We start from the raw sequence: 20090 nt of genomic DNA on the forward strand, positions 1-20090 counted from the left end.
TCCCTCCCTCCCTCCTTCCCTCCCTCCTTCCCTCCCCTACCCCTGAACCTATATTTTTGTGAATTGAGAATATTCTCATGAATAATGATGTTTGGGGATCAACAATTTGTAAGTCCTGGTTTTGTCATCTGCAAGCTGGGTAACCTTGGAGCCTTCATCCTCACTTTGCTCACCTGTAAAATGGGTGTTATCACACTCAACTCTCAAATTTTTGAGATTTCAAAAGAGAACCATATAAAGGCATGGAAACCCACTGTCTGTAAAACAGGAAATCCTTATATTATTTAAAACTTTGGGTTAGGTATGACAAGGAACAGAGTCAAGAATGTACAGTGGAACTCCTGGATTCAGGCAACTTTCTCCCTTTGGGGCTCTTCACATTGCAAAGATATTCAGTGGCCTGACTGTGGATATATCTTCATAGTAAAATTAATATTTACCATGTGTGAGGTCCTAGGTCCCACCTCATCAACAAAATAGATAGATGGATGAAAATAAACACATGATGGATGGATGGATGGATGGATGGATGGATGGATGGATGGATGGGTGGATGGATGGATGGATGGATAATATAAGTTGAAGATAAATGAATAACTGTATAGATGAGTAGATACATGAATGGAAGGATGGGTGGACAGATGGGTGGATGATTTTGATAGATGGAAATGAATGATAATTGAATAGGTAAATAAACAGGTGGGTGAGTAGATGGTAGGTGGGTGGATAATAAATGGTAGATGGATAGATAGATGGTGGATCTATTGATAGATGATACACAGGTAGATAGATGGCAGATAAATAAAAATGCAGGTAACTAGATAGACGGTAGATGAATGATGTATCTATGAATAGATGGTAAATTAATCTAGATATGTGGAAGATAGATAGATAGATAATAGACAGACAGACAGACAGACAGGCAGACAGACAGACAGAAGCTCCAGAGTCATGTGGTACTTGCTTTGTGCCAGTAAAAATAAGAATTTCTATTCTAATGATACATCCATCCAGGCAAGAACTCTCCACGGGTTACTGCTGTTTGGTGAAATATTTTACAATATACAAAAATAGTTATGTTTATGGTGGAGTCACACATGTCCCTGTTGAGGCTCAGAGAGTGTCTATTCTCACTCATCTGTATTCCTAGGCACCAAAAGGCGGCCAGCTGGATGTTAACTGCCTGATCTTGGCCAGGCATGGGAACCACTCCACTTTTTTCATTTATAGCACTTTGATAATGCTACCTACCTCAAAGTGTTGTTGTGAGGATGCCAGAAGACCTTGAATTCAAAGCAAGATCAAGAGACTGCCACTCAATAAGTCATTGATGATTTTCAACTATTCATAATTTCTATGAATCCCATATTACAAATGTCATAGTAATTTAATGAATATCTAATAAGTACATTTGTTGAAGTTAATTTACAAGACAAAGAGGCAAAGCATACATCAATGGCATGATCAGCCTTTGTGGTTAGAGCAGGCAGGGAGTGCTGTCCAGCCTGTGCTAGGTCTCCCAGCCATGTCTGTCTACATTTTGATGGATTGTCTGGGGGGAGGCTATCAGAAGCAAAGTACCCCTCAGCCTCAACGACCTGCTTCCATCTGACTCACTGTTGTATCAATTTCTGTCAAGAATGAAAAGATGGCAAGTGAGTCTGAGGTGCTCAGCACACAGTACTCAGGAAACACACACACACAATGGAAGCACACAGCCCAGAGGAGCCAGCTTGCTCATGCAGAATCTTCCCAAGATCACCCTTTTTGTCTCCCTCATCAGTCCTTTGCTCTTGGTCACTTAGTGGCTGGAACTGCCTTGTGATCCTACCTCTGTGATATATGCCATGATCATCCATGATGAGCCAACCAGAGCTAAGAGCATAAAACAGAAAGGATGGAACCCTGGGATACAGATGGAGAAAGGCAGCTTGGAGCTGTGGGAGGAAAGGGGGAAGGCTGGCACAGCATAGGATGAGACCTGGAGCTGTCCTGGTCTGGGAATACAATTGCCACCTCCCATAAGAAGCTGTCTCTGCTTGTTTCCTAACCAAAGTTCTGGGGCTGGCCTGCTTTGAACCAGTTCCTTTCTTTGCATCAGAAAGAGATCCTTATAGCTAACTTCATGGTGACCCTCTCCAGTGGTGGGTACCCTCAAGCCACACAACTTTTGGACAATGAAGGCTCTGTTTTCCAGGGATTATCATTTAGATAGTTAAAGGGACTATTCTTGGACTTCACTGACCATTCTTGACTCTAGATGGAATGGGGCTTATCTCTCCTCCTCACACACAGTGAGGGAACAGCTGTCTGAATCATGTGCCCCAATTTTGCTGTAGTGCCCCCAACTCATACCTTATGTTATTCTGCTCCAAAGGCCTAATGAACCAGGGCTAAACTAAAGACATTCTCCTCGAAGGGAATACAATTACCTCTTCTGTCCCTATGTTGATGGCTACAGCAGGACCCTTGGCACAGCTTGGTCCTCCCTTATTCTCATTTCTCATCTCCAGTCAGAAATGGATGATGAAACTCACAATCACAACATCCAAATCCCCATGCCTCCTGCTTTAATTTCCAAGTCACAAAATAACAGGTGGGGCTTGTACCCAGACGGCAGAGGGTTGGGGTCGAGAAGGGAGACCTACTTCCTCTTGGCACCCAGGTGCACACCCCTAGCATTTCACACCACTTAAAAGACTTTGCCCAAACTGCCAACAATGTGTTACAAACACAGCCTGTCCCGAAAATGGATCAAAAACACTTTGTAATGAGTATAGGAGCTGGTTTCAAAAAGGCTGTAGAATCTAACAAAATTCCCAGTTCTAAAGGTTTGACACTCCAATAGCCCAATACAGGATAGGAAAACATAGACAGATAGATAGATAGATAGATAGATAGATAGATAGATAGATAGATAGATAGATACATAGATACATAGATACATAGATACATAGATACATAGATACATAGATACATAGGTAGATACATAGATAGATATAGATAATAAATAAGGATATATGAAAAGTTGACTTTCATTTGGGTGTTTTCATGCCTGACTGTTCTTTGCTCCACAGTTGGCATTTTTCAGAAGAAAAGCAATATGAGGTTTGGGATAACATTTTGTCTGACAGTTACTAGGCAACTAGATCCAAATTCCACAATTAACAGAATGTGTAGGTAAAGGGTGTGTGTACAGCTGCTTACTTAGGGTCCTCTCCTCTCATCAGTCTTCCCTAGCTATTTTGGGTTGGAGATATGGTGGGGAACACACCCACCGCACAGAGTTTAGCACACAGTGGCTGGAGAGAAATGCTTGGAGAAGGAGCCCTGCCACAATGAGTGCCCCATGTGCCCATACTCATTTCTCCAGGAAGATGCCCACTGCTCCGTGTGAACCTCACATACTTCCTTTGTTCGTGAACCACTCGACCATGAGCTACGCAGAACTGCAACATGTCTCCTTAAGTGTACCTCAGATTCGCACCAATCAGGCTACTGAAGGGGCACAGTCTTGAAGGAGTCTTTGTACTACCTCCTTTATACATAGGCAGAGCCCTCTCCTTGTTCTTTCAAACCCAATCCAAGATGGAAGGGCTTCCAGATGGCAACAGAGGCTCCCATGGGCTCCTGGGCAGAAGGATGTTTGCCTCTCTCTCTAGGACAGCAGGGCTAAGGAGCTCACTCTCTCACCCCTGTGTTGCCCATCTGTCTATATACCCTTCTTGTTACAGTGATACCCTGATGCCTGCAGCTGTGCCAAGAACCAACAGGAACCAGCATGGGACAAGGGTGTAGTCAGCGGCAGATGGTACCCACTCTGGGCCTAATGGTCCTGTCTCCATTTCAGGCTTCTCCCCAGCCTAGTGTCTCTGGGCTCTAGGCTTCACCCAGGCTAGACGCTCAGACTCCAAGAACACCAAGAAGGAGAAAATCGATTGTGTTAATCGAGAGCTCACCACTGGAGGTGCTTTTAAAGCGGTCTGGATGTAAAACACTTCAAGTGTGGAGCTCTTGGCGTGTTTCTCTTTACACGACCACTGCCTGCTTGTCCAGAGTTCGGGGCTTTCAAATCACATAAGGTTTTATGTGATCGTTATAAAATCCCTTCATTTCCCAAAGGCAGGGTAGTCAGGATTAAGTTTGACTACTGAAGACAGCTTTGTTGTAAATGGTCTCTAATGTCACAGAATAGCTTGGGAAGAGAGGCTTATTAAACAAATTTCGTGGGTTACAAATCATTAGAAGCAATCGCCCACCGTGTCAAGTTCATTTGCTTAACCTGAAAGGTATCCATTTGGATGCTTAGAGGAGCTATGCAAATTGACACAGTTCCCAGTGCCCACAGGAAAGCTGGCTGATGTTAAAGAAAACCCAGGGAGTCCCTTGAAGAACTTGGTGAAGTTACACTTGTACACAACTTCTAATGGTTTTCTCAAATCTTCTGTAAAACAAACAAACAGACAGACAGACAGACATACAAACTAACTCACTCATGGGGATGTGGGCCCAGAGGAGATCAAGAGAATATCTGTTAATGAGAAGATAGGAAACCCTACAGGAGTCTCATTTGTTTTGGCTAATGCATCCTAGGAAGAAGTCAAGGAGCGGGGCGGTGGTGGCGCACACCTTTAATCCCAGCACTTGGGAGGCAGAGGCAGGCGGATTTCTGAGTTCGAGGCCAGCCTGGTCTACAGAGTGAGTTCCAGGACAGTCAGGGCTACACAGAGAAACCCTGTCTCGAAACAAAACAAAACAAAACAAAAAGTCAGGGGTGGCTCTGTGAGAGACTGGGTAGGAAACCTGCTCCCAAACGTCCTGATTTAGCTTAGTCTTTCTCCCTGTTCCCCCACCAGGACAGCACCCCATCTAGAGCAATCTATATTCCTTTAGTGATAGGGAGGGTAGTTGAGGACACCAGGGTAAAAGCATACAGGAAAGAAGCCCACGGGCTCTTGGTTGGGAATGGATTGTTTGTCTGTGTGCTTGTTTTGTTTTGTTTTGTTTTAATGATTTCAGAAAGGAAAAGAGTACTTGCTGCAGCCAGGACGTGGAGACTGGATTTTAGTTTGCTTCATGGAAGAACCCAGGAAATTATTTTGAAATTCATTACTTCTGCAGGCCTAGTCCTTGGTCAGAGAAATGTGCCTTCTTCCACCCGCCTCTCAGTTCCTGATCCTGAAGAGTCCTTACCTCCTTCCCAGCGAGAAGAGTTACGGCATTGTCTTAGACCCGTGACCTGCTCTGAGCGACAGCACTGTTCTCAGTCTGCCTTGCTCACCCTTTTCAATCCCATATAATCTACTTTGATGGCACTGACCATCGTAGAGACTTTTCCATGCCAAATTAGGAAGGGTAGAGATTCAGATGTCAGGACTAGCCTCATTTCCATCTTCCTCCCCAACCCTAACAACTCTCAGATATGTTTTGAATCTGAAATGTCCCCATAGACTTACACACTACGTGTTGATTGTCAGCTGATGGGCCTTTGAGAAGTGATTGGATTCTGAGGGCTTTGACCTAATCAGTGAAGTAATCTCTTGATAGACTCATATTTTTCATTTAATCATTTGGGGTGTGTGTGTGTATACATACGACTCCACATGTGTGGAGGTCAGAGGACTATGAGCAAGAGAGTTGGCTTTCTTCCTCGTCTGTGTGGGTCCTGGGAAGTGGACTTGGGTCTCAATGGTAAAAGAGGCAAGCACCTTTACCATTGAGCCATCATCCCTGCCTTAGATTCACGATTTGATGGCATCAAAAGAGGCGGTAAGAGCTTGCAAGGGGACATGCTCAGATATGGGAGGTAGGTTCACAGGGAGTGTCCCCTGGAAAGATGTCCTTTGTCTTATGCCTTTTTCTTCTTTTCCCTTCCTGTCCAAACTGAGCTAAGCAGTTGGTTCTTACCCTGTCACATCTTCTCAGCTTACCACAGCAACAAGGCCAGTCTATGGTGGACAGAAACTGTGAGCCAGAAACAGTAGCTCCCCCCTTTGTTTCTCAGCAGTAAAAAGTTACAGCAGTAAAAAGTCTGACAGGCCACACTCAGAAATTCCTATTAAAATGTAATCCGGATTTATCTATCTATCTATCTATCTATCTATCTATCTATCTATCTATCTAATCTATAATCTGTGTACCTTTGCGTGCCTGGTGCCTGTGGAAGCCAGAAGAAGCCATTGGATCCCCTGGGACTGGAGTTATAGTAGTTGTGAGCTGTCATGTGGGTGCTGGGAATTGAACCCAGGTCCTCTGGCAGAGTAGCCTACGGGGTTTCTTTCTGTTTATGCTGTTTATTGTTGCTCTTTTTATGAAAAATTTCAAACAATGCTTTCTTGTAGGACTTTAGCTTAAGACATATGGATTTTTATTCTAAAAGGATATCAATCTATTACTTTCTTAAGATTTGATCATTTTTGTACATCAGTTGTGGAGAATAGTTTTGTCTTAATATTAAGTTTTTTTAATCCAGTTATTTTTTACTCCACTCTCATATATTATGTCGTGAATGTAGTTTCCCTTCCTCCTTTCCTCCCAATTCCTTCTCCCCATTTACTCCTCCATTTCTCTTCAAAAAAGGGTAGGTCTTTAATGGGTATTAACCAAACATGGCATAGCAAGTTTGAGTAAGACTAGGCACCTCCTCTCACATTAAGGCTGAAAGAAGCAAAGGGTAGGAGGGAAAGGGTCACAAAATCAGGCAAAATACTCAGCGGCAGCCCCACCCCATTCCCTCTGAGCCCCACAGGAAGACCAAGGTACACAACCATAGCATATATGTGGAGGGCCTTGGTCAGAGTCATGCAGGCTCCCTGGTTGTCAGTTCAGTGTCTGTACGCCTCTATGAGCCTAGGTTAGCTGGTTTTGTGCGTTCTCTTTGGTGTCCTTGACCCCTTTAGTTCTTACAACCACTCCTCTTCTGCAGGATTCCTTGAGCTCTGCCTGATGTTTGATTGTGGATCTCTGTATCTGTTTCCATCAGGTGCTGGATGAAGCCTCTCTGATGATGGGTGCGCTAGATTCCTATCTTTAAGTGTAGCAGACTATCATCAGGGATCATTTCATTGACCTCATCTCTTCTCTTCTTCTTCTTCTTCTTCTTCTTCTTCTTCTTCTTCTTCTTCCTTCTCTCTCTCTCTCTCTCTCTCTCTCTCTCTCTCTCTCTCCTTCTTTCCCTTTCCCTTTCCTTTCCTTTCCTTTCCTTTCCTTTCCTTTCCTTTCCTTTCCTTTCCTTTCCTTTCCTTTCCTTTCCTTTTCTTTCCTTTCCTTCTTCTCCTTCTATTTCCAGTCTTGTTTGGTTTTCTCCTGGGTGTCTGATTCCTGGCCCTCCGGGCAATGACAAGGGTAAGAATAGGTTCACTCTCATGGAACTTTACACCTTTACTTCTCTCTCTCTCTCTCTCTCTCTCTCTCTCTCTCTCTCTCTCTCTCTCTCTCCTCTACCTTTGCTCACTGTAGTCAGGAAAAGTTTTGTAGGTTGAAAGTTTTGCATCTGGGTTGGTGTCCCAACCCCTCCACTGGAAGTCATGCCTTAGCCAGTGTTCTTAACATCTGAGCCATCTCTCCAGTTCTGCCACCCGGATAGTTTAACAAGCTACGATTCTTATATTAATTGTATCGGCTCCAGAGTGTACTTGTTGGTGTCTCAACAGGAACTCTGATTTAATCTTGGTCTTTCTCATTTTCAGTTCCATTAGGATCCCAGTTCTAATTGGGCCTTGGTAGCATCGTGCTCTATGGGGCCTGGCAAACAGTATCCTTAATAGTCTGTTGCTATCCCAGGAGCCTATGCAATATGCAAGCATGGTCTACATGTACACAGGACAGATTCTTATGGAATTACTGTACAGATGATAAACTGGGGGACCCAAGATAACCAAGAAGCAAGAGCAGGACTCAGGATAAATGGTTTCATGTCTCTTGTCCCTGGGCAAGAATACCCCTCTCTCTGTGTCTGAGCACAGTGCTGAGGAGGTGCACTGGTTACTCACTTCATCACTATAACCAAATACCTGAAAGAAATCAAGTTAAGCCGTAAGGGCTGGAGAGGGGCGCTCTGGAGCATCATTGAAGGGACGGCATGGCAGCAGAATTAGCTGCTTAGGATGCAGAGAGAGTTGTAATGGTGCTCTGTTTATCTTCTCCTTTGTTCCCTTCTCATTCAGTTTGGGACCTCAGTTCTTAGAGCTGACACCACCCATATTGGGGGAGGGGGGCTCCAACACCCAGAGGTGTGTCTCTGAGGTAATTACAAATCCAAGCAACTTGTTGAGCATAGACGAGCCAGAAGGACTCTGAGACTTGATTCGGTTATCCCATGTATCTAGGAGTCTGGTTTATCTTCTATCGGCAGTTACTCTTAGCGTGTCTAGAGGAAGTGACACTGGAGGTGAGAAGGGGCGGCTTCAAAGGGTGAATGGTGGCCTCTGTGAGTCACTGGGGCTCATCATACAACAAACCTCGGAGCAACACTTCTAAAGGTGGTAGGTACAATGTTGGCTCCTCCAGGTCACTGAACCAGGGTACTAGTAAGGACCCAATCCAGGCAGGAGAGCTGCACACTGAGCAGGTGAAGGGCTCAACAAACAAGACCACAGCATGGTTCTTAGTATATGTACACCTGGGATGGGACCCTGAAGTTAGTAACATCTCTCTCTGAAGCTTTAGGACGAAAACATTCCCTAAGGACTTTATGTCAATCAAGTCAGGTACCATGGGGCTCCAATCAAGTACCACAAAGTGGGTGGCTTGAAAGAATGAAAATTTGTTTATAGTCCAGGAGGCTGGTAGTCCTCACCTCCTGCACAGCATCAGGTGCACAGGTGTATCTGGCTTCTAGTTTTCTGTTCATAGGGACAACAGTACTATCAGATTAGTACTCCTAACTAGTGACCTCATCTTCAAGTGTCACCTCCGTGCTTTTCCAAATAAGGCCGTTATGAGGTACAGAGGAAGAATTCCAACAAGGCTTTCCTGGTGGACAACATTCAACTCCTGTCATCTCAAGTCAGACGCTGGATACTCACACTAGCTGAACCCCTAGTGAGCCATTCCAATTCCAAGTGCCAAGAACCTGAGAGACAGCCCTGGCCCAGTTGGGCAGTGACTGGATTCCTAGTGGGCTTAACTCATCCACAACCCCTTGGGTGCGCGCTGTTGGCAAACAGTGAGTGTGTCTCAGCGGGTAAACTGGGAGTTTGGGGTGGTGAGGCCGAGGTGAGAAGGTGCTGCCCAGCTCCAGAGGGCTGATGCGGCCTGATGTCTAGGATGGGCAAAGAACCGGTTTCAGGTCTGGAAGAAGAGGTCTGCTCTAGAAGCACGGCCCCAGGGAGGAAGCACAGAGCGGCACCCAGGCGTCACTCACTGGGCGTGCTCCGCCCGCCGAGAACCCGCCTTACACTCCCCGCCCCTCTTCCGGCAGCTCCCAGCCACGCCCCCGCGTACCAGGCCTGCTTTACACCCTCGGACTACAGCCCACAGCTCAGTAACCAACTGCACCCTGACTCCGCCCCCGCTCACCAGGCCCCGCCCCGCGCCAGGCCCCGCCTCCATCCCGTGCACGCGCCTGCGGCCCGTATTTCTCGGTGCCAGAGCCCAGCGTACCGTTCCCTGTTGCTGTCTGCACAGTTTGCAAGCTGGTGAGTTTTGGGGCACCGTGTGGGGCTCTCCCTGGAGAGAGCCGAAGTCCAGGAAGACAGTCGTGGCTCTGACTTGTCCTAAGAACTTCCTTTCTCTAGGACCTCAGCCCCTTCTGTACAGGCCGCCCTACTTTCCTTGGCCCCGGGGTTCGTGGGCAAGTCTGCCTGGTGCCTGGGCATGTCTCCTGCCACACCTCCAGATGCCCAACACTTTTCAAGCCTCTGCTGGATTCTTGCAGGTCCTCTGATCATCCTCTTTCCCTTCACTGGTGACCAGAGGGTGGGGGCCCGCTTCACCTTTCTTTCAGGAAGCTTCCAGAAGCACCTGCTCAGATCTGCTCGTAGTAGGCCCATACTTCTCATAGCTCCTTCTTTCTTGAGAGTAGGAGAAAATAACCCAGCCCCAGGGTCCTGCAACATCATGGCTGGTGTTAGGCACACCTAGTTAAAACCTCAGAGAGTAAACAAACAGTGCATGCACTCCGCGCCCAGTGGGGCTAGGTTTTTGTTCTGTAAGTTTTACTCTGAGCTGCCTTATCCAGAACCTGATTGTGTGTTCGGAGAAGCAAGGTTCGAGTGTACGTGTGCATGTGCACACTTGGCTGGGTACCCTCCTCAGACACAGAAAGGAGCTTGTGGAGAGGGTATTCTACAACCTGCAGAGTCTCTGTAGACAGACCTGCTTTTCATTTCACTTCCCTGACAGGCGATCTCAGCTGATTCTAACTTCATGTGTCTCTCGGTATTCTGCAGCATTTGTCGTAGGGTGCTGGTTGTGGGGGATGTGAGAGGCCTGGCCTGTGGTCAGTGTCCTGTAAGCATGTCATCTGAGCATCTGACAGGACCTGGAAAGCCTGAGAGTGGCAGGACAGAATGATCCTGCATGATTGCCCTGCCTGAGGCTTCATCCCTTCCTGGCCACGCCCCATAGGTCTTGACATAGTTTGGCAGTGAAATAGCACCTTAATGTCTGAGGTCTAGAGGAACCAGGTCATAAGGATCTATGGGAGTATTTATTTTTTTCAATTAGAGGGAAAAACCTGTCATAATAAGGGTTTGACTAATATGTGGCATGTCTTTGAAGAGGTTCCTGCTGTTACCAAGGTTTAAGAAGCAGAGTCTCAGGTGTGGTGGTAAGGTGGCCAGGTCTTGGACAGCAACCTTTCTGTGGAGAGCAAAAGGCACCAATCTTTAGGACCTGTTCTAGATCAGTGGGCCCCATCTGAGCCTGTCTCTACTCCCTCCCTCCCTGGGCCTGCCAGCGCAGGAGTGTCGTTGGCTTAGTTTTCTATGGCTTCTACAGAACACCATGACTAAAGAGTCTTGGGGAGGGGAGGGTTTATTTGGCTTACATGTCCTGATAATGGTTCCCCATGAAGGGAAGGAACCTGGAGGGCGGAACTGAAGCGAAGAGTATGGAGGAATGTTGTTTATTGGCTTGTTCCTCATGACTTACTCAGTCTGATTTCTTACACCCTCCCGGACCATGTGCCCAGGGCACCCATAGTGAGCTGGGCCTGTCCACAGCAGTCATAAGTGAAGAAAATACAGCAGAGATTTGCTCTCAGGCCAGTCTGATGGAGGCATTTTCTCAGTTGAAGTTACCTCTTCCTAGGTGACCTGAGCATATGACTGGATCAGTCAGACAGGACCCCCTTTTCCCTGATGCAGGGACACGGGCGGGGAGGGTACCAGAAGTGCTTCCTCTCCTTCTTTCCCGGGAGACCCAAACACTGTACCCTTCACATTTTTTTTTTTTTTTATTAGATGCAAACTAAGTGTGCTGGCTCAAGCTTGTAATCCGAGCACTTGAGAGGCTGAATCAAGAGGATTGCCAGGAAGGGCTGTGTAGCCATTCCTTGAAAATGTCTTCAAAACACAGCCAGCCAGGCAACCAAACAAGGCGCTTAAGTGATCATAACTGTTGTTAGTTTAAGGAGCACAGATGTTAGGATCCAACGGTCAGGCCATCAAGACCCTCTCCTTGTCCGTGCCTTTCTTAGATGTTGGTTTTGATAGGAAGTGATGAAAGTGTAATTGTTGTCTGGATTCCATTTTCTCCTTATGAAAGGCCCACTCACATGCTCCTGTACTTGGGATATGACTACCCCCTATCCCTGAGTAAGCCAAAACAAAAACAATGTAAGTCAAAAAAAAAAAAAAAAAAAAAAAAAAAAAGACATTTCCTATATCTGACTCCCTGAACATAGTAAACTATGCTCCAGACTCGAACGCCATCCAACGTTTTGACATGAATTATAGTTTTAGCTATAAACTTGGACATCATACAGTTGAGTTACAAAAAAAAAAAAAAAAAACTCATAATATTTTAGTAAGTTTGTAATCTTTTGTTGGGCCACATTTGTAGCTGTCCTGAGCCACATGTAGCCTGTGGGGCACAGGTTGGATGGACCTACTTATAGCTACTTATGTCTGTGGCTTCTCTTGGCTGGAAGGATCACAAACCATTAGCCCTGAAAGGGGTCAAAGTTCAAAGCATGCATGGCGTCTACTGAGAACATAATGCTTTATACCATGGGGAAGTACAAAAAGTTGGGTGTTTCATGAAAGTTGAGGACAGTCCCATCTCATCACATGTCATTGTGGCCCTGCTAATGCCCCACCCTGGTATAAAGTGGCTCCTGTATATCCACTTTCCTCCAGGTCTTTAGATATATGTCACACACGAGTATCCCAGACTCTGGAGGACCCTGGCTTGGCTGTGACCATAGGTGTGCCTGGCCATGTTTTGGTGTGTGGGCTGGCCTTGCCCAAGTTCTTACTGAAGGCGTTGATGTCTGACTGTAGGCTCTTGTTTAGCTAAAACCTGAAGGTTCACACCAGATGCCTATAGACCAGCATTCATCTGAGCAGAGTGGCCTGTCAGCCTGCCCACAGTCACTGATAAACAAACCGGCCTACACCAGTTCTGGGTCTGAAGTGGAAGTGACAGGATTTGTCCAGGAGGGAGGAGGTCAGAGCCTTGCTGGCGGGAAGCTCTGCCAAGGTCGACAGGATGGATTTTCTTGTTCTGTTTGCTGAGGAAGCTTGTGCTGGGCATAGATAGATAAAAGTTGGAGGCTCAGCATTGCGGCCTGAGTGTGGTGCGGTGTGTGTCCTTGGTCAGCCATTAGCCAGTGGCAACAGTCAAGCTCTCTGACTTAAACATTAGTAGTAATAAAATAAAGGGCACCCTGAGGAGGGCTGCGTGGTTTGGGGAAAAACCACATAATGAATGTGTAGGACGTAGTGAGGGACTTAGACCTTTCTGTATCTGTTAAAATGATTTGCCGTAAGAAGGGGGCTAAATCCTCTGGTGACCTTCTGTGACCTTGAAGGAAACAGTGCCTTGACAGGTGTAGTTTCCAGGTGGAGGGGCTCATGGGCTGGGTCTACCATGATGCCAGGCATCCCTGGGTTAGGCCAGCCTCTTATACCTTGCTTCAGAGTCTGCCCCAGCAAAGCAACCAAATAGACAGGCTCTCTCCAAGGGCCATGGCCCAGTGGTGACACTCTTGTTGATGGTTGAAACTTATTTTCTGCACTCCCAGCTGGAGTCAACTCATTTTGGTCTTCAATGTTCAAGTAGGACCAGTTAAACAAATTCTATAGAAACATCTTTTATTTGTCCTCACGTATAACCACAAAAGGAACAGCGAGAGAGCGATAAGTGCCTGGTGTGTCCACTCGGCTGCTAAAATTTTCTTGTTAGAATAATTTTCTACCCATAACACTTGTGAAGTCAGTTCCACATCCAGCTCAGCTCTGGGGCCCATTCCCAGAAGTCTGAGGGTGACACCAAATGCACAGTCCACCAATGGCATGCCTCGTAAAAGCAGGCACTTGTTAAATCTATTTGTTTTTATTATAGACATCGATCTGCCAGTTGCAATAATGCATTTATGGACATTTTTCTGCAAGCACAGCGCTGGTGGCAGTTTTTACTGACAAATTGAGTCGTATGGATAGTAGTTCAGAGCACTCTTAGCCTATTGACAGATTGGGTGATCCCCACACTGATTTCTGTACCTTAGTGGGTGAGGAGAGAGAATGACTCTGGAACAAAGTAGGAGCAGGGCTTTAGACATGGGGGTGCTAGTTAGATAGAGAGATGGAATAGCGAACAGACAGTTATTCTCATTTGTGAACTTAGCTGAATTATAATCCAGACAAATGGTGGGGAACGAGGAATGTCCCCTTCAGGTTAGTCTGCTGTTGGTATGTATGGTCAGATCCCCCCAACATGGCCTCCAGCAAGGCTGGATGTGGCAACTTTGCTCTCTATGAGTGAGTGAGTGCTCATAGGCTGACCCAAAGGTGGTCTGAACTCTGTTGCTATCAGAATTTATGAGAGCCCTGGTCCCCAAGGGGGGGGTAATAGGGTCCTAAGGCAGGAAGATATGGTGTAAGCCTGAGGCCCTGTGGATATATATGCTCAGCCGTGTGGGCTCCTAGAAACTCTGGTGAGCCCTTGAGTTCATCTTTAGGGTAAGACGGGAAAGAACATTTCAGCTCAGAGCAACCCCAGGGCTCTCTTCTTCTCTTCGTATCCATCTGTGCTTGGTGTAAGTTGCTTGGGCTTATGAATACATTTTCAACTCTTCAGAGACATATGACTCTCTTCCACATGCAAACCCAACATGCTATCATCACATTATAACTTTTGGTTTTGTGGTTCTGACAGCAGATGCAGATGTGACCAGAACCCTGGCATCGGCTTTATGGACAAGTGTGAATTATGGGCATGCCTGGCTTGCCTCCCTCCTCAGTGCCCTTCTGAAAAGGCTGTGTTACTTTTTTTTTCTCTCTAGAAGCATTGTCTCTCAGGTGATGCCCAGCTTTCTTTTCTTTCTTTTTTTTTCAACTTTTATTATTTTATTTATTTATATTCCAGTCGTTACCCCCCCTCTTGGTCTCCCCCTCCCACAGTTCCTCATTCCATTCCTCCTCTCCCTTGCCACTGAGAGGGAGCTCCCCTTCTCTAGACTGCCCCCTTCCCTGGGGCCTCAAGTCTCTTGGGATTAAGCTCATCTTCTCCTGCTAAGGCCTGACTAGGCAGACCTCTGCTATATTTGTACCAGGGGCCTCAGACTGGCCCTTGTATGCTCTTGGTGGGTGGCTCAGTCTCTGGGAGCTCCCTGGGGTCTGGGTAAGTTGAAACTACTGGTTTCCCTATGGGGTTGCCCTCCCCTTCAGCTTCTTCAATCCTTCCCCTAATTTAACCATAGTGGTTCCCAACTTTAGTTCAATGGTTGGGTGTAAGTATCTGCGTCTGTCTCAGTCAGCTTCTGGTAGGGCCTCTCAGGGGACAGCCATGCCAGGCTCTTATCTGTAAGCACAACATAGCATCAGTAACAGTGTCAGGCCTTGGTACCACCCTCCCCACCCCCACCCCCCGCCACTCCCCGTGAGATGGATTCCAAGTTGGGCCTGTCATTGGACCTTTTTTTCCTTCAGTCTCTTCTCCATTTTTGTCCCTGTAGTTCTTTTAAACAGGAACAGTTCTGGGTCAGAAAGTTTGACTGTGAGTTAGTAACCACATCTCTCAGCTTGAGGCCCTGTCTATCTGCTAGAGGTGGACTCTTTGAGTTCCATCTCCCCGGTGTTGGGCATTTTGGCTAAGGTCACACCCATTGAGTCCTTAAAGTCTCTCACTTCCAGGTCTCTGGTACTTCCCCAGCCCCGATGCTGCTCATCTCCATTCACTCTGTTGGCCCTCAGGGCTTCTTTCCTGTCCCCCACCCCCCCAATATGTGATCCCGTTCCCCCTTTCCCCTCCCTTTCCCCTTCCCCACCCAAATCCTTCCCTCCCTCTGCCTCCTGTGATGATTTCCTTCCCCTTTCTAAGTGGAATTGAAACATCCTCACATGGGCCTTTCTACCTGTTACACTTCTTACGATCTGTGGGTATTCTAGGTATTCTGTACTTTTGGGGTAATATCCACTCATCAGTGAGTGCATTTTTGTTCCATGTATATCCTTTTGGGTCTGAGTTACCTCACTCAGGATGATATTTTCTGGTTCCATCTATTTGCCTGCAAAAGTCATGATGTCCTCCTTTTTGGTAGCTGAATAATTGTGTAAATGAACCACATTTTCTGTATCCATTATTTGGTTGAAGGACATCTTATTATTTCCAGCTTTTGGCTATTACAAATAAGGCTGCTGTGAACATAGTGGAACATGTGTCCTTGTGGTATGGTGGGCCATCTTTTTGGAATATACCCAAGAGTGGTATAGCTGGGTCTTCAGGTAGAACTATTTCCAATTTTCTAAGAAGCCACCAGATTGGTTTCCAACTGTTTTCCTGTATATACATCTTATTATCAAGCTTTATTTGTAAATTAAGCAAAATAAAATAATAACTAATATTAAAACAGAGCAATCTAATAAAACTAATATTAAAACAGAGTATCAGTTTGCAATCCCACTAGCAATGAAGGAGTGTCCCTCTTTCTCCACATCCTTGCCAGAATGTGCTATCACTTGAGTTTTTGATCTTAGCCATTCTGATTGGTATCAGGTGGAATCTCAGGGTTGTTTTGATTTGCATTTCTCTGATGACTATTGAGGTCTTTGAACATCTCAAGATGCTTCTTAGCCATCTCAAGATTCTGTTGTGAATTCTCTGTTTAACTCTGTAACCCATTTTTAAATTGAACTATTTGATTTTTCAGAGGTTAATTTCTTGAGTGCTTTATATATTTTTGATATTATCCCTCTGTCAGATGTAGAGTTAGTTAAGATTTTTTTTTCCTATTCTGTAGGTTGCCAATTTGGCCTATTGATGGTTTCTTTTTGGCTTCATGAGGTCCCATTTATCAATTGTTGATCTTAGAGTCTAACTCATTGGTGTTCTGTTCAGGAATTTTCCCCCCTGTTCCCATAAGTTTGAGGCTCTTTCCCACTTTTTCTTCTATTAGAGTCAGTGTATCTGGTTTTATGTTGAGGTCCTTGATCCACCTGGACTTGAGCTTTGTGCCAGGTGATAAATATGGATCTATATTCATTCTCCTACATCTAGACCGCCAGTTAGACCAGCACCATTTATTGAAGATGCTTTTCTTTTCTTTCCCACTGTATGTTTTTGGCTTCTTTGTCAAAGATCAAGTGTCCATAGGTGTGTGGGTTTACTTTTGGGTCTTCGATTAATCTACCTTTCTGTCTCTGTACAAATACCATGCAGTTTTTATCACTGTTGTTTGTAGTTACAGCTTGAGACCAGGGATGGTGATGCCCTTGGAAGTTCTTTTACTGTTGAGAATTGTTTTGGCAATAATGGATTTTTTGCTTTTCCATGTGAAGTTGAGAAATGCTCTTTCCATGTCTGTGAAGAGTTGTGTGGGAATTTTAAAGGGAATTTCATTGAATCTGTAGATTGCTTTTGGTAAGATGGACATTTTTACTATGTTAATTCTACCAAACCATGAGCGTGAGAGGTCTTTTCGTCTTTTGTCTTCTTTGATTTCTTTTTTTTTGGGGGGGTTTGTAGTTTTGGTCATACAGATCTTTCACTTCCTTGGTAAGAGTTACACCAATATATTTTATATTATTTGTGGCTATTGTGAAGGGTGTTGTTTCCATACTTTCTCAGCCTGTTTATCATTGATGTAAAGGAAGGTTACTGATTTGTTTGAGTTAATTTTATATCCTGCCATTTGCTGAAGTTGTTTATCAGTTTTAGGAGTTCTCTAGTGGAATTTTGGGGGTTGCTTGTGTATACTATTATATCATCAGCAAATAGTGATATCTTGACTTCCCTCTTTCCAATTTGTATTGCTTTGATCTCCTTTTGTTGCTTAACTGCTCTGGCTAGAACTTCAAGTACTATATTGAATAGATAGGGAGAGAGTGGGTAATGTTGTCTTGTCCTGGATTTTAGTGAGATTGCTTCTAGTTTCTCTCCATTTAATTTGATGTTGGCTGTTGGTTTGCGATATATTGCTTTTATTAAGTTTAGTTATGTGCCATGAATTCCTGACCTCTCAAAGACCTTTAATGTGGAGGGGTGTTGTATTTTGTCATTGACTTTTTCAGCATTTAATGAGATGATCAAGTGGCTTTTTTCCTTGAGTTTGTTTACATAGTGTATTATATTGATGGATTTTTGTATATTGAACCATCCCTGCATTCCTGGGATGAAGCCTACATGATCATGGTGAATGATGGTTTTGGTGTGTTTGGTGTGATGGTCTTGGATTCAGTTTGTGAGAATTTTATTGAGTACTTTTGCATTGATATTCATAGTGAGATTGGTCTGAAGTTCTTTCTTTGTTGTGTCTTTCTGTGGTTTATGTGTCAGGGTAACTGTGGCTTCATAGAATGAATTTGGTAGTGTTCCGTCTGTTTCTATTTCATGGAATAGTTTGAGGAATATTGGTATTATCTCTTCTTTGAAGGTCTGGTAGAATTCTGCAGTAAAGCCACCTGGCCCTGGGCTTTTTCTGGTTGGGAGGTTTTTGATGACCATTTCTTTCCTTAGGGGTTATAAGACTGTTTAGATAGTTTACCTGATCTTGATTTAACTTTGGTACGTGGTATCTGTCTAGAAAATTACCCATTTCATCTAGATTTTTCCAGTTTTGTAGAGTGTAGGCCTTTGTAATAGGCTTTGATGAGTTTTTGAATTTCCTGTTTCTGTTATTATCTTTTCCTTTTTATTTCTGATTTTGTTAATTCGGATACTGTCTCCATGGTGTTTAGTTAGCTTGGCTAAAGGTTTATCTGTCTTGTTGATTTTCTCAAAGAGCCAGCTCTTGGTTTTGTTGATTCTTTGTATCCTTCTCTTTGTTTTTACCTGGTTGATTTCAGCTCTGAGTTTGACTATTTCCTGCCATCTACTCTTCCTGGGTGTGTTTGCTTCTTTCTATTCTAGAGCTTTTAGGTGTGCTTATATGGGATCTCTCCAATTTCTTTATGAAGGTACGTAGTGCTATGAATTTTCCTCTTAAGACTGCTTTCATTGTGTCCCATAAGTTTAGGTATGATGTGTCTTCATTTTTGTTGAGTTCTATACAGTCAGTCCTTGACTTCTTTATTTCTTCCCTGACCAAGTTTTCATTGAGCAGAGAGTTGTTTTGTTTCCACGAGTAGGTGGGCTTCCTGTTGTTTTTTTTTGTTGTTATTAAAGTCTAGCCTTAGTCTGTGGTGATCTGATAGAATGCGTGGGATTATTTCAATCTTCTTGTATCTGTTATGTCTGATTATATGGTCTGTTTTGGAGAAGGTTCCATGAGGTGCTGAGAAGGCATATTCTCTTGTTTGGGGGTGAAATGTTTTGTAGATATCTATTAAATCCATTTGGTTTATAACTTCTATTAGTCTCACTGTGTCTCTGTTGAGTTTCTGTTTCAATGAGCTGTCCGTTGGGGAGTGGGGTATTGATGTCTCCCACTATTATTGTAGGTTCAATGTTGAGCTTTAGTAATGTGGGTGCTCTTGCATTTGGAGCATAGATGTTCAGAATTGAGACTTCCTTGGTGGAATTTTCCTTTGATGAATATGAAGTGTTCTTCCCCATCACATTTGATAACTTTTGGTTGAAAGTCTATTTTATTGGCTGTTAGAATGGCAACACCCCCTTGTTTCTTGGGACCATTTGCTTGGAAAACTTTTTTCCAGCCTTTTACTCTGAGGTAGTGTCTGTCTTTGTCACTGAGGTGTGTTTCTTTTATGCAGCAAAATGCTGGATCCTGTTAACACATCCAGTCTCTTAGCCTGTGTATTTTATTGGGATGTTTAGTCCATTGATGTTGAGAGATATTAAAGACACATAATTGTTAGCTCCTGTTATTTTTGTTGCTGGAGATGGAATTATGTGTATATGATTCTATTCTTTTATGTTTATTGTGAAATGTTTAATTTCTTGTGTTTCCTTGGGTGTAGTTACCCTCCTTATATTGGAGATTTCGTTCCAGTATTCTCTGTTGGGCTGGATTAGCAGAAAAATATTGTTTAAATTTGGTTTTGTCATGGAATATTTTGGTTTCTCCATCTATGGTGATTGAAAGTTTTGCTGGGTATAGTATCCTGGGCTGGTATTTGTGTTCTCTTGGGGTCTGACTGATATCTGTCCAGGATCTTCTGGCTTTTAGAGTCTCTGATGAGAAGTCTGGTATAATTCTGATAGGTCTGCCTTTATATGTTACTTAGCCATTTTTCCTTACTGCTTTTAATATTCTTTCTTTGTTCTGTGCATTTAGGGTTTTGATTATTATGTGACGAGAGGAATTTCTTTTCTGGTCCAGTCTATTTAGTGTTCTGTGGGCTTCTTGTGCATTTATAACCATGCCTTTCTTTAGGTTGGGGATGTTTTCTTTTATGATTTTGTTGAAGATGCTTTCTGGCCCTTTGAGCTGAGAATCTTTACCTTCTATTCCTATTATTCTTAGATTTAATCTTTTCATTGTGTCTTGAATTTCCCAGGTATTTTGAGTTAGGAGCTTTCTACAC

The 20090-nt window shown here is 44.3% G+C and overlaps 1 protein-coding gene across 1 annotated transcript in view; it reads left to right on the top strand.

Moving 5' to 3' along the window:
- The first annotated feature begins 9566 nt into the window (after positions 1-9566).
- Mgmt (O-6-methylguanine-DNA methyltransferase) overlaps positions 9567-20090 on the top strand; it is a 239404-nt gene continuing 228880 nt past the window's right edge. The window contains exon 1 of the mRNA XM_021212958.2: positions 9567-9638. The gene's annotated coding sequence lies outside the window, so the exon portion shown is untranslated. The remainder of the gene's footprint in view (positions 9639-20090) is intronic.

This window comes from Mus pahari, chromosome 1 (assembly GCF_900095145.1).
Source record: "Mus pahari chromosome 1, PAHARI_EIJ_v1.1, whole genome shotgun sequence".
NCBI classification, from domain to species: Eukaryota; Metazoa; Chordata; class Mammalia; order Rodentia; family Muridae; genus Mus; species Mus pahari.